The sequence below is a fragment of the Vulpes vulpes genome, chromosome 11, assembly GCF_048418805.1.
Source record: "Vulpes vulpes isolate BD-2025 chromosome 11, VulVul3, whole genome shotgun sequence".
NCBI classification, from domain to species: domain Eukaryota; kingdom Metazoa; phylum Chordata; class Mammalia; order Carnivora; family Canidae; genus Vulpes; species Vulpes vulpes.
In genome coordinates this window covers 6,052,763-6,066,795 of record NC_132790.1, presented here as the reverse complement: position 1 = coordinate 6,066,795, position 14,033 = coordinate 6,052,763, and the positions used below count along the sequence as shown (strand labels likewise).

Sequence of the window (14,033 nt, the reverse complement as noted above, 5' to 3'; positions counted from 1 at the left end):
AGGGTCCAGGGTTTGCATTAGAGTTTGCCTGTTGTACAGTTCTCTGGGCTTCGATAAGGGTCTAATGTCATGTGCTCATCATTACAGAATCACACAGAATACTTTCATTGTCCTAAAACTCCCTTGTGTTCCCCTTGTTTGACGTTCTCCAAACTTCCTGAATTTGTAAATTGGTTCTGTAATCAATTTTCTAAAGTTCTCATCTATTATTACTTCAAATATTTCTTCTCACTTTTTCTGTCCTCTCCTTCTGGTATCCCAATTATGCATATGCTCTACCTTTTGATATTGTCCACATTTCTTAGATGCTCTGCTCTATTTTCATGTTTATTTTTTCTCTTTACATTCCAATCTGGGAAGTTTCTTTTGTCCTTTCTTCAAGCTGAATGATTCTTTCCTTGGCTGTGTCCAGTCCACTGAAGAGCCCATCAAAGGCATTCTTCATTTCTGTTATATTTTTATTTTTGTATTACCTACTGATTCTTTGAGTTTTCACCCTCTGCTTACATTACTCATCTATTCTTACTTTTTGCTTGCTTTTATCATTAACACTGTTACCATATTAATCATAATTCTTTAAAATTCCCTCTCTGATGATTCCAATATCTCAGTCATATATGAGTACAAAAAAGAATCTGGAGGTGGGACACAAAATAATGATTGCTTTGTCTCTTCAAACTGTTTTCTTCTTCTTCTTTCTCCTCCCCCTACTCCCTCCCTCTCCTCCTCCTTATTCTTCCTCTCCCTTTTCCTTTTTCTCTCCTTCCTCTTCTTCTTTCTCTTCCTCTTCTTCCTCTTCCTTCCCTTCCCCTTTCTGCTCCCCCTACTGCTTCTTCTTTCCCTTCCCCTCTTCTTCCTATTTGACATGCCTTATAATTTTTTGTGAAAAGCCAGACATTTTGCCTGGGTAATAGAACTAACTAAGGCAAGCTGACTTTCAATGTGAGGATTTATTTAATCTGGCTAGATGTTAGGATGTGTTTAATGTGTTCTGCAGCTATAGTTGCCAAAATGCTTCAAAGTGCTCTAGTATCATTCATTCATTCATTCATTTATTGTCTTTCCTCCTGACTTCCAGTTTCGCTAAGTATTCCTTCCTTTTTTTTCTTTTTTTTTTTTTTTGCTAAGTATTCCTTCTTGAAGGCATTCCATGCCCTGCATCTTTTCACCTAAAACCCACTCTTACTTTACTAGAGATTTATTCACATGGTGCTAAAGTATGGAATAGAAAGGACTTTCTACAATCTTGCAGTTAAAGTCCCGGTCTTTTAGTGGGCCTGTATTTTGGTATTGTGACCTTCACAAATGTCCTTTCAGCAATACATCTTTTTTCTTCTGCTTCCTACTCCCTTCCCTGGCTGCAGTATTGCTGCTTATTTCTATGCAGCCTTACCCTTGTTGAAAATATAGTTTTCCCTCTCTCGGATGAAACAGGAAGGCTGGAAGGGACTACAATGAGAGGAATTCCCTTCCCCCCCCCCGGCTAAGATAAGGCTCTGGTAAAGTCTTTGTGCTAGAAAGTAGGGCTTTACTGTGGAAAAAGCTCTGGATGTATTTCACAATGATTACTCTGATTACTCTTCTTTTCCCTCTAACAGAGCTACTTGGGGATCTCTCTTGCTTTCTCAGATAATCAGCATGGGAACCTAATGGGATTTATGGATTTAAAGGCTGTGAAGGTGTAGGGGCTTCCCTAAGGCTGGAGCCACCAGGAAATTCTCACTCACAGACTAGTCTACAATTCATCAAAATTCACATTTCTGCTTTGGGTAAGATCTCAGCTGTATCTCTTTGGATCTGCCTATCTCTCCAGATTTTGTAATGAAACTTTTGTCTAGCAACCTCAGTTCTCTAACAGTACAAGAATAGTCACTGATTTACAGTTTATACAACTTTTTCTTGTTTAAAGATTTGGGGTTATGACTTTCAAACACTTTACATGTTTTTTTTTTAAGATTTTATTTATTTATTCATAAGAGAGAGAGAGAGAGAGAGAGGCAGAGGGAGAAGCAGGCTCCATGCAGGGAGCCCTATGTGGGACTCCATCCCAGGACTTCAGGATCACTCCCTGAGCCAAAGGCAGATGCTCAACCGCTGAGCCACCCAGGCATCCCATAAGCTCTTTACATATTGAAGCTAAAGCTGGACAATAGTATTTTTTAAAATGTATTATTTCATTTAAACTTCACATCAAGACTAGGACATAGGGAACTAATTTTACTTTATCTTAATTCCAGTATAGTTAACATACAGCGTATAGGGAAGTAATTTGACAGGTACTATCTGTAAGACAGAAGAGGAGCCAGGATTTAAATTCAGATAATGTAAATCCGAAATCTGTCATCCCATTCTGGCATGCTGCTCATGCACATTTCATGTACTGCTCCTTGCGATTACCAATAACAGCAGTGGGAACATGAAGCACTGATGTGAATTCAGAAGGCAGTAGCTTAAATGGGCATCTCAGATCTGCAATTATTTTCAAGATGAAAAATAATTTGATCCAGTAACTACTATTCAAGGAAAGGTCAAATCATTTCCCACTGTACTTAGTGATGGATATTATAGTTCAATAGCTCTCACATGGCAAGTCTGTAATGTGGTCATTGACCTTGTACATTGGCACCTGCATTATAAAGGAGTAAATTTACTCTATAACTGAAAGCTCACAAACATTGAAATAGGCCAATACCATATATCGTACATCCATTCAAAGGCCAATAAAAGCAAATGCTATAGTATTTGAGAGCTCAGGAAGGAAAGCAAAATAGCGATCAAAATGAGTGATTCTCCATGTAAATTTTAAAAACATTCCATTAGTTCCTATATATGCAAAAACATGCTACTATTATTATGTATAATCACCAATTGTACAGGATTTCTCCCTGTATTATTTATAAATCTCACAATACATGCAAAACCAGATATTTTCATCCATCCTTTGCAAATAAGGAAAGCGGAGAGGTTAAGTAATTTGCCTATGTCATAGATTTTAAGTATCAGGGCACCAAGAATTGACCCAAGGTTCATTATTAGCAAAGCTCATCCTTCTTCTACCAGACTTATCTGTGAAGAAATTGATTGTCATATGTTTTATGTGGGAGGACTGCACAAGCAGAGTTTGGCAGACAGGGAAGAGTGGCTAATCCCGATAAAGTCATGGCCTACACACCTTCTAACTCCTTTCACTGGTACTTGTCAGCTAAATTTCTCTGAGGATGTTGTTAGGACAATGACAGAAGCCAATGCCTGGCTTTGGTGAGAATAAATGCATAGATAGCCAGCAACAAAGATTAGTTCACCACCACATGTATTCAGGAATGCCCTGGGAGTATATTTTTGCCATTTGTCTGAATGAGTATTCTATTTACTCATACTTGTGTGGTCTTGCAGAACAAACTGTGGTCCTTAGTCACTTTCAGAATTTCTTTTTATTCACACAATAAACCAAGATTTCTTTTTGTTCAGTCCTTTGTATTTTCAATGTTGGTGTTGGTTTCAAATGTCTGATTTGGTTTATGTCAAGCTATACTCTCATAAAATAATGATCAACTGATCACGTAGGACAATGATATAAACCGTTTTACTATTCCTGCATATAATATGTATGATTCCCTTACTTTAAATTCAACTTCAAATAAATAAACATTAAATAAATTATTGTTGTTGTTTTATTAATATAACAATTATCATTTGTTTTATCTAATATTTTTATTTAAAGTTATTTTTCATTTACATAGTCATACTAATTATAATTATTACATAATCTCCACTAAGTAGTGAAAATTCTAGCCCACAGTACACAGTTGCAAAGAATATGCAAAGCAGGAAGACTTGTGAGTAGAGGGACAGATGTCCACCTTCACAACCTCATTTTTAATGTCATTATCATTAGAAATTTACCTACGGAATACTATGTGCCTTATTAGCCTGCTTCATTTTGGGTTTTCTAGAGGTTTGGTCCTTTAGTTCATTAAGAATTTACACTCTGAAGATTTAAGAATACTTTTGTATTCAGGGGAGCTCTTAATATATTAAAGTATTTCAGTTCATGTAAAGGAGCGGAGATTATAATGAACATGGAGATAAGACATGAAAATGAATGTATTATAAGGTAGCGTGTGATTAATACCTTTTTAATCTTCTTTTTAAAAAACCACTTAGATATCTCTATGATATCATTTCAGAGTTAGGAGTCATTGACAATGTAGTTTGTAAATTCACTTTCAAATCCATCTAAAAGGATTGCCTTGTAGTAATTGGAAAAGGATACTAAAATATATGTCATGGTATAGACATGATCTAAGGTCCATTTATCCATTAGGAAAAATAAAGTAATTCTATTTGGGAAGATTAGAACTGAGTGATTTCTGAAGGAAATTAGAATTCAGCTGGGCTTTGATGAGAAGATAGTGGGAAGCATAGTAAATACTGTGCTTAAATGGAGTGCAAAGCATGAGCTTTGGTTTAATCCTACCACATGTGGGCATATCACTTTTCTGATGTTATTTTTCTTATTTATATGGAGGGGGAATGAGGGTAAATTGGTACCAAAAATAGATGCATGGTTGCTACCACTATCCCTTCTTATTCTTTACAGATAAGCCTAGATAAAGCCCCCAAATCCTTTCCAAAATAGCAAGTGGATATAAGTAATCTTATGGAATCTACAAAAAAAAATTCCTAGAAATAATAAGCAAATTTAGCAAAGCTGTAGAATACAAAAATCAATATACAAAAATCAAATATATTTCCCTATCTTAGCAATTGAAATATTGGAATGTGAAATTAAAGATACAGTAGGCAACCTCAGAATAACCCTACATGCTCTATATCCTAGCCCGTGCTTGGTATGACCAGTCTTTAATTTTAACCATTTTACAAATATACAGGTATTTGTAAGTTACATTGTGGTTTTAACTTGTATTTCCCTATTGAGTAATGATTTTTATTTTATGTGTCCACCTATATATCTTCTTTGATGAAGTATCTGTTGACACTTAATCTTGCCCATTTTTAATGGGTCTTTTTATTATTGAGTTTTGAGAATTCTTTGTATATTCTGGATACACAGGTTTTTTTTTATCATATATATGATTTGTAAATATTTTCTCCCAAAATGTGGCTTACATTTTCATTTTCTTAAGACTGATTTTGAAATCAGAAGTTATTAATTTTTGAAGTCAAAGTTTCAATTTGCTATTTAATATATATTATATGTATTGTTTTTGATGTCAAAAGAAAGACAATTTTGCCTCACCCAATATCACAAAATGCTATTCTATCTTTCTTCTAGAAGTATTAATTTTAGGTTTGTGTAATCAGTGCTTAATTGAATAGCTGATGAAGACCTGTCGAGTTCTCTGGAATTCTCTTCTCTGTGGCACTATGTCCTATGACTTCTTGCCACCTTGGCTTCCATATACTCTTATTCCATCTTCTTAGCACCAAGCACTATGGACTCTGCTTAAGGTCCACCTCCCTACACTGCAACCTATAAACTATCTCCAGGCATTGAGCTATAAAATTACAGTTTCCTCATTTGTTTCCTATATCAGAGGGATCACTGTCCTTTGTTGCCTGATGTCCAGTAATTTGAGAGCCGACTTTTCATATATTATTTTCAGTTTTTAAATTGTTTCCAGGAAGAGGGTAAATCTAGTCCCTATTACTCCACGTTGGCCAGAAATGGAATTTTTTTACCCTGTTGATCATTGTTACATTAAATGACTGCCAAGATTCTTATTAAGAGAAAGTAGAGACTTGAATAAAGAAAGAAAAAAAATCTTCCAGAGAGAGGGAAGACTGGGCTACAAATAAGTTTCTGCATGTAAGGGAATATCAAGAAAGCTGGTGTGGCTGAAACAGTCAATGAAGGGAAAGTAGTAATGGATAATTTTACATAAGTGAGAAGGAGATTGGTGATTCAGACCCTCTGGAACGTTGGATAGTTTTCTAATCATCTTGCCATATTATGGTTCTGATCAGAGGAATGATTGGATTATACATACATTTTTAAAAGATCACCTTAAGTGCTGTTTAAGGAATTAATTCTAGGAGGCAAGAGTAGGAATAGGCAAGAGATTAAAAAATTATAATAATCCAAATGAAAGAGACAATGGATTTGATTAGAGTGTTAGCAGTGGAAGTGCTAAGTAGTGGTCAGATTCAGAAGATATTTTACAGAATTTCTAATGGTTTAGAAGTTAGGAATGAGGAAAACAGATGATGCAAAGCAACTCCTGGGTTTTAAGCTCTAGCAACAGTGATATTCATTCGAATGAAGTTTAGGGGAGAAGGTACTTTTGTGACAGAGTAAATCAAGAGTTTCATTTTGGACACGCTTAATTTGAAATGACTATTAGACATACAGGTGGAAATTCAGGTAGCCTCTTACAGTCAATGGATAGCTTCTTCAAATTAATGTTATGTTGTAGCAGTGAAAACTCACCTCATACACTAAGCTGTTTCTGATTACCTCTTCTTTCTGCTATCTATCTTTATTTTTAGAAGTTGACACTGGGATTTGGTCTCCTGAAGTAGGACACACTGTAATCCTCCACCGTATTCCATTTTGCTATTCATTGTGCAGTCCTTGGTACTTTCACTCTGTAAGACAAGTCCCATTTTGTTCATATTGCCTCCTTGGGAAAAAAAAAAAGAAAAAAAGCTCTTTGGCTCTTTGAAGGAATTATACAGTCAGCATTATTCTTTTCAGATAATAAAACTATACAACCACTTCCACCAAAGCCCCAGGGTCTGAAGTGAGGCTTTGCTATAAGAGGGAAAACTTGATTTCCTTAAGGAAATCCATTGGAATACCAGCATCTCCTCTGTGTATGAGGTTTCACCATGTTAGTTGGCTTTTATTCCTAAGTAACTCTGAAACTGTAAAAATTATATTCACCTTGACAAAACTGAGCAATTCATGGGTGGATTTCTTCTTTACTACCTTTTTCTATTTTATTAGATACTTAATAAGTTGGAAATAAGAGCTTAGTAATTGAAGGATCTGAGAAGATTCTGGAAAACCGTAAGGAGAATTTGTCATTGCCCAGTGCTGATGACAGATTTGATTGTCAAATATTAATAATAGCAGTAATAATTATTTCATTCTTTTTAAAAGATTTATTTATTTATTTATCTGAGGGGGGAGGGGCAGATGGAGAGGGAGAAGAAAGAGAGAATTCAAGCAGATTCCTCCCTGAGTGCAAAGCCCATTGCAGGGCTCAATCCCAGAACCATGAGATCATGACCCGAGTCAAAATCAAGAGTCGGACGCTTAACCAACTGAGCCATCCAGGTGCCCCTAATTATTACATTCTACATTGTGCATTTCCATCACATCTACACCAGCCATCACATTCTATCATTCTAGAATAGATGATCTCACCTTAAATTCTTCAGAATATTCTCACCTTAAATCTTCATACAATAGTTTCTCTTAAATGTTTGTTAGGAATGAAAATATCCTAAAATAGCAATGACTACTGTATATCATTCAATGCATTTAAACTGAGAAAAAAAAGGAAATGTTCATTCAAAATAATGCAACTTAAAGAACATGAAGCAGAATTCAGACTAGATATGATAATTCCAGGCTAGATCTAAAACTGTTAAGGAGTTAAAGATAGTTGTCATAAGATGAATTAGTTTTACATGATTTAGTGATGGGATATGGGCATCCAGATGGCTCGTGGAAATATTTTCTTTATTTATGTGGCCAGCATTATGGAGCATAGAGCTAGTTAACTGAAGTGTCAGCCCTCCTAACTCAGACATTATTTTTCCTGATTATCTCCTCCACACCTGTACCCACTAATCACCATCATTCTCAATCTCATGGTTTCCAATTTAATTTATACTTGAATGAAGAGTAGGGGTGGCTTTAGTTCTTTTTCCTCATTGTGTATTTGTGGTGGGTGGGGTTGGCAGACTAATTATTAAATTGCTTTGCCTATTGGTATCAAAAGGAGCTTATGTCTGTATTAGCCTGACTAAAGACCTTCTTGTTCTATGGTTGAATTAAGGATACTTTGTTTTGACTAAATGAGTAGGACTTTATACGAAAAGCACAGAGTTAAGATCAAAGAAAAGGAACTTTTAATACCACTTCTCACTCCCCATAGATTTAATGGTTTGAAAGAGGTGAATCTCTCACCCTAAAGAAAGTAAAAGACTAAGAGCTTCTCACATTCTAATACATTAAAATGGCTTTATATGCTGCCGCTAACAGAGGGACATTCTTCAGGAACCGAGTGCTCATGGACCAGGTAGATTTATGCATTTAGCTCACTTTGACTCTACCTACCATTGTGAGATACCACAACATTATTTTGGGTCTAAAATGATTTTTGATGGCCATACACTTAGAGACCCTGTTTATCTACCCTGTTTTAGGCTAGGCTTGTTCCTTCTTTAATCTGTTCCATCTCGCTATGAGTACAGAATTGTGCATCTCTCGTTCAGAGAAAAACTGTAAACTATAGCATCTAATGAATATTGTGATCACCTCCCAACATTCATTACACTCTTTGCTAGAATTGGCCTATGGAGAAGGTTGTCCGTGTGACACATTTATGACTAATGAAGCATGAGATGGGAGTTAGTCTGAGGAAAGTCTCCCCAATCCTAAGAGAAGGCCATAGGCAGAGACTATTTCACTCTTTCATCAGGATGATGTTCTCTCTGAATATATTTCAGTAAGTACTGAGGTTATCTTATGTACAGGCTGAGGAGAAGACCTCCCAAAGAAGGAAGACTAAAAATGTAGAAAGAATATGGACATTTTTTGGAAAGATTTATCTATTATTTTATAAAGAGAGAGAAAGAGAGAGCATTCATGTGGGGAGGAGGGGCAGGTAGAGAAGGAGAGTCTTAAGCAGACTCCACACTGAGCATAGAGCCCAATGTGGGGCTTGATCGCATCACTCTGAGATCACAACCTGAGCAGAAACCAAGAGTCAGATACTTAACCAACTGTACCACCCAAGAATATGGATCTTTAATGATCCTGTTGACCCACTGATAATATCATTCTAGAAACCCACACGATTTCTGGTATTCCAATTATAAGGTGATACATTTCTTTATTGTTTTTTTGCATTTTAAAAAAGGATGATTCTTTTTTTTTAAGATTTTATTTATTTATTCATGAGAAACACACACACAAAGAAAGAGAGAGAGAGAGAGAGAGAGAGGCAGAGACACAGGCAGAGAGAGAAGCAGGCTCCTCTCGGGGAGCCTGATGTGGGACTCGATCCCAGGATCCCGGGATCATGATCTGAGCCAAAGGCAGATGCTCATCCACTGAACCACCCAGGTGCCCAAAAGAGGATTATTCTTGATGGTGACAAAAATATTCTAACTGACATATGATAGTGTTTCAGTTAATGACTGTGCCCATGATGAAGGGTCATTTCATGATGAAGTCTATGGCTTCTAGTAGATATCTTAATAGAAAAAGCATCAGTAGGAAGAGTAGGTTTTCTTTCTCCCCATTTATGAAGTGTTAAGTCCCTAAAATAAATTCCTTATGTTCCTGGGCCTCATGTAGCTGCTTCCTGTGATGGTAATAGTTATATTTTTCTGAAAGTACCAGTGTAAATCTTTAGATTTTAAATAAAGAAGTGCTATCAAATGGAACCTTTATCATATACACTAAAGAATTATACCTAGTTTCACTTGTTTCTGGTTTTGAAAATACCAGTCAGTATTTAAAAAAAAAAGGAAGTCATGACATTTTATTAATAGATTAGGTCTCTAAGAGTTGTTGAATAAACTGAAGAGTGGCTGTGAAAAAGAAAATTTAGATCAATTCCTTGGTGTCTAACACTTTCTGGATGCAGCTTCCCTTATATCTGTCTGAGCTTGCTGGACCTCAGGGGAACCCTGCTGAAAACCTCCTTACAAAAATAGAAATTAGGACATTCTAATCACTCTCAGGATCAAAATGAAAAAGTGGCAGTGGTTGGAGATTGGGAGGTTTATATATTTTCATTTTTAGTTTCTAACAGATCATCTCATTTTCTTTTTAATAGAAAAAAGTTATTGATAAAAAATAGAATTTAGCCTTTTTCCAGGATAGTTTATTACATTGCTTAACCAAAATTTAATGACCTATATATTGTACTTACTATGTGAGTCTTCTATTAATTTGAAATGTTAAATGGCACGCCATAAGATGCACATCATGAGATGTTATATGGTATATCATAGATCACACGTGGTACATCACTAGAGTAAGAGATCTGAGTTCTCATCATTTTTTTGTGTGTGATATGGGGCAAGACAGCTTCTGTGAATGTCATTTCTCTCATCTCAAGAGGAAACTGTTGTAAGGATCATATACAATATTGTGGGAATAAAAATATTTTGTAAGTTATATACATAAAAAAGGAGTTGTAACTCAAGCGCAATGGCAGGTTTGGCTGAAATATAAGAAACATTTAATACATAAAACAAATGTGTTGTCTATTTTATAAAATAGAGCATTGCATATGAAATAAGCAAAATAGCGTAATCAGAAGTGATGTAGAAGGAGTGATAGACTCAGTCTGAGCAGATGGTAGACAATTCAAGAACAATGCCTGAGCTGGATTTGGAAGTCTCCTTTCATAGCGTTAACGTTTCCTCATCTAGAGAATAGGATGCCCTGTATAAAAGCATGGAGAAACATTATATGTTCTCATTCATTTGGGGAATATAAACAATAGTGAAAGGGAATATAAGGGAAGGGAGAAGAAATGGGTAGGAAATATCAGAAAGGGAGACAGAACATAAAATAGTTCTGGGAAACGAACTAAGGGTGGTGGAAGGGGAGGAGGGCAGGGGGTGGGGGTGAATGGGTGACGGGCACTGAGGGGGGCACTTGACGGGATGAACACTGGGTATTATTCTGTATGTTGGCAAATTGAACACCAATAAAAATAAATTTATTATTAAAAAAAAAAAAAGCATGGAGATAGCCAGGAGCATGTTATGTGCAGGGAACAAGTTAGAGTAGCCGAAACCTAACAGTTGTAGGGATTGGAGGTGAGGTCTGAATGGGGAAGAGGTTTAGTGTAGATTGTGAGGAAGTGTGAATATGAATGGGATCAAACAAGAGGATTCATTTATGTGCTCATCAGGGATGTCGACATCCTCTGTAGACCTAGTTCATCATTGGAATTTTTTGGAAGTTATTACTGGCCTCAATCCCAGGCCTTCTGAATGGGAATCTTGGCTAAGGGATGGAGTAGGCGGTGAGACTCAGAGCTACATCTATACAACCCTGATATCAGTTAGGTTTCAGAACCACTGACCTGGATGAAAGGAAGCCACTAGAGGGATTTGAGCCAGATAATGACAGGATCAGATTTGCATTTTAAAGAATGACTCAAGCAGCTGTGTTGGGCACAGCAGGAGAGCAGCAGTCCAACCTAGGGGATAGAATTCAGGGCATGACAAAAACCTGGGAGCCAGATAAGAGGATTGAGAGCAGCAAAGCAGCTGGCAGGAGGGTGCTAAGTGGGCTGACAGAGGGGGAGAGGGAGAGGAGTAGGAGATGAGGTTAGTGGTCCAACAGCCTGTAAGACAAGGAAGGACCTGTGGCCAAGAATAAGAATGTGACTTTCCTCCAGAAAGGGATGGGGAGCCCTGGAGCATTTTAAGCAAGACAGTGGCGTGATCCACTGTTTGGAGAGTGATTTTGACCTGATTGCAGGGAGTTTCTTCAATGAGCAGCACCTTAGCAAAGAGTTCTCAGCTTGAGGCAAAGGTTTCTTTAGCACAAGGCCCCTGGGGCAGAGGCAGAGAGCTGGAATAGCTGGTCCCTGATGTCTCTGTGAGAACTCCAGTTCCTTGGAGCACCTGCGCAGCCCAGGTGGTGAAGCAGCTGACCCTTGATTTCGGCTGAGGTCATGATCTCCCAGGCCTGGGATTGAACCCTGAGTCCCTGGAGTCCATGCTCAGCAGGGACTCTGCTTGAGGATTTTCTCTTTCCCTTCCTCTGCCTCTCCCTCTGCTCTCTCTCTCAAATAAATCTTAAAAAAAAAAAAAAAAAGAAATTCAGTTTCTAGAGCATGTTAATCCATTCAAATTAATAAAGACAGGGAAAGAGGAAGCAGTAAGGTCTGTTTTACAGGACAATATTAAAGAGAACTGAAGACAAATACCCAGGGTAAGTAAAATAAAGCAAGCTCTCAATGCCAAAAACTCAGCCAGGTTTTCACTCAGGGAAAACGAATAATGTCCTATGATCATTGAATATAGTCAAACAGAAAACCTCTGTTATATGTGTCGATAATTGGTTGTAGTTAACTGTAAAGCTTTGGATTTCTTATAAAAGTCCCCATTGTAAGTGTTCAGCATCGTGGCCATGTGCCCATCTCTACATCCTGTGGGGATTTTTTGTTTTGTTTTGTTTTTTGGAAATGTATTTACCATAATTCTAATCCCAACTTTGTTTCTAGTTTCATTTGGCCTTGTGAATCCTTTAAGTCTCGAGTTTATTATAGTGGACAGAATTGGATTTGCAATTACATAGGTCTGTATTTTTTTAAATCCTAGTGTAATTAACATACAGCATTTTATTAGTTTCAGGCGTAAATGTAGTGATTCAACCATTCTGTGCGTCAGTGCTCCTCACCATAAGTGTATTCTTAATCCCCTTCACTATTTCACCCTTCCCCCCACCCACTTCCCCTGTGGTAACAACCAGTTTATTCTCTATAGTTAAGAGACTGGTTTTTTGTTCGTTTGTCAAAAATATGGAATGCTTCATGAGTTTGCATGTCATCCTTGTGCAGGAGCCATGCTAATCTTCTCTATAGTGTTTCCAATTTCAGAATTTAGCAGCTGTGCTGCAGAAGTGAGCATGATAGCTCTCTGTTTTTTGTCCCAAATTCTTCCAATGGACATTTGGGACAAAATGTAAAGTTATAAACTTTTGAACCCTAATTTCTGCTTCTATTGAGCAGGTCACTATAAAGGTCAAAAAAGCTAAGTTAGAACAGCATCAGACGCATAGTAGGCCCTGTGTAAAAGCCAGTTGCCCTTTTCCAACTGTTTTTCCTCATTTTGAAGATGGAGAGATAGGGGAGAAGAGCAGAAGTGGCAAGCATGTGGCACCCAAGCTGCCATTTTCACTTCTTGCCTTCACGGCAAACATTCTATTTGATCACAGAATCAAATAGACAGAGGGGGAGAGGGAGAGGAGTAGGAGATGAGGTTAGTGGTCCTCATCTTTGTTTTGAGAACAGAAGGAGCCTCAAAATCATCCCAACACAAAACCTTGAGCTATTTCTACCAGCTGCATGGATGTGACATTTAAGACGAAACCTATTTGTTATCCCTTGACTGGATAATCTCTAAGGTTGTAGCTGAGACACTCCGAACCCATAACAAATGGAACCCAGTTTTCAGAATCATACAACTGAGTGGAAAGCAAATTTTTGCAAGCTCAGAAGATACAAGCAATAAGCTGTAGAATGGGATAGGCTGCTGATGGAGGCTTTCAGGAAACCCTGAGAGTGGAGATGAGCTTGGAGTGGGTCATTGTGGTAGCAGAATTAGGAGCCCACACAGTTGTCTATGTCTCAAACCCTGGTAAGCCATTAAATTTAACAGCAATCGGAAATTAATACAGGCCTTAAAGAAGTGCTTGGATAGACAATAAAAGAGGGACAATTTGAGTGAGTAGTAGATGATAAACAGGCTAATATGTGAGAATGAACCAAGCCTACAGTGGGAAGTATGATCCTGACCAGTTTGAAGAGGTGGGATAGGCTCCTGACCAGAAGGGACACAGCTCAAGAGTTAAGCCTTGGACAGGCTTGATAGCTTGAATTTGAATCGTACCCTTGGTCCAGTTATTTAACTTCTCTAGCATTATGATGTTATCTGTAAACATAAAAATAACAGTATTGCCTATTTCATTGGGTTAAATGAGATTGTATATATAGTGTCTAGTACTGAATAGTGCTCCATAATGGAAAGTGCTATTTCTTTTTTATGAATAGAAGACAAAGGTGAATTGCTACTACATTAGATTA

General features: G+C 37.3%; 1 non-coding gene across 1 annotated transcript; it reads right to left on the bottom strand.

Annotated features, from left to right (window-relative positions):
- Positions 1 to 12,743: 12,743 nt before the first annotated feature.
- Positions 12,744 to 12,847, bottom strand: LOC112934733 (U6 spliceosomal RNA). The gene has a single exon (XR_003238031.2). It is a non-coding gene; the product is annotated as a U6 spliceosomal RNA (small nuclear RNA).
- Between the last annotated feature and the right edge of the window lie 1,186 nt (positions 12,848 to 14,033).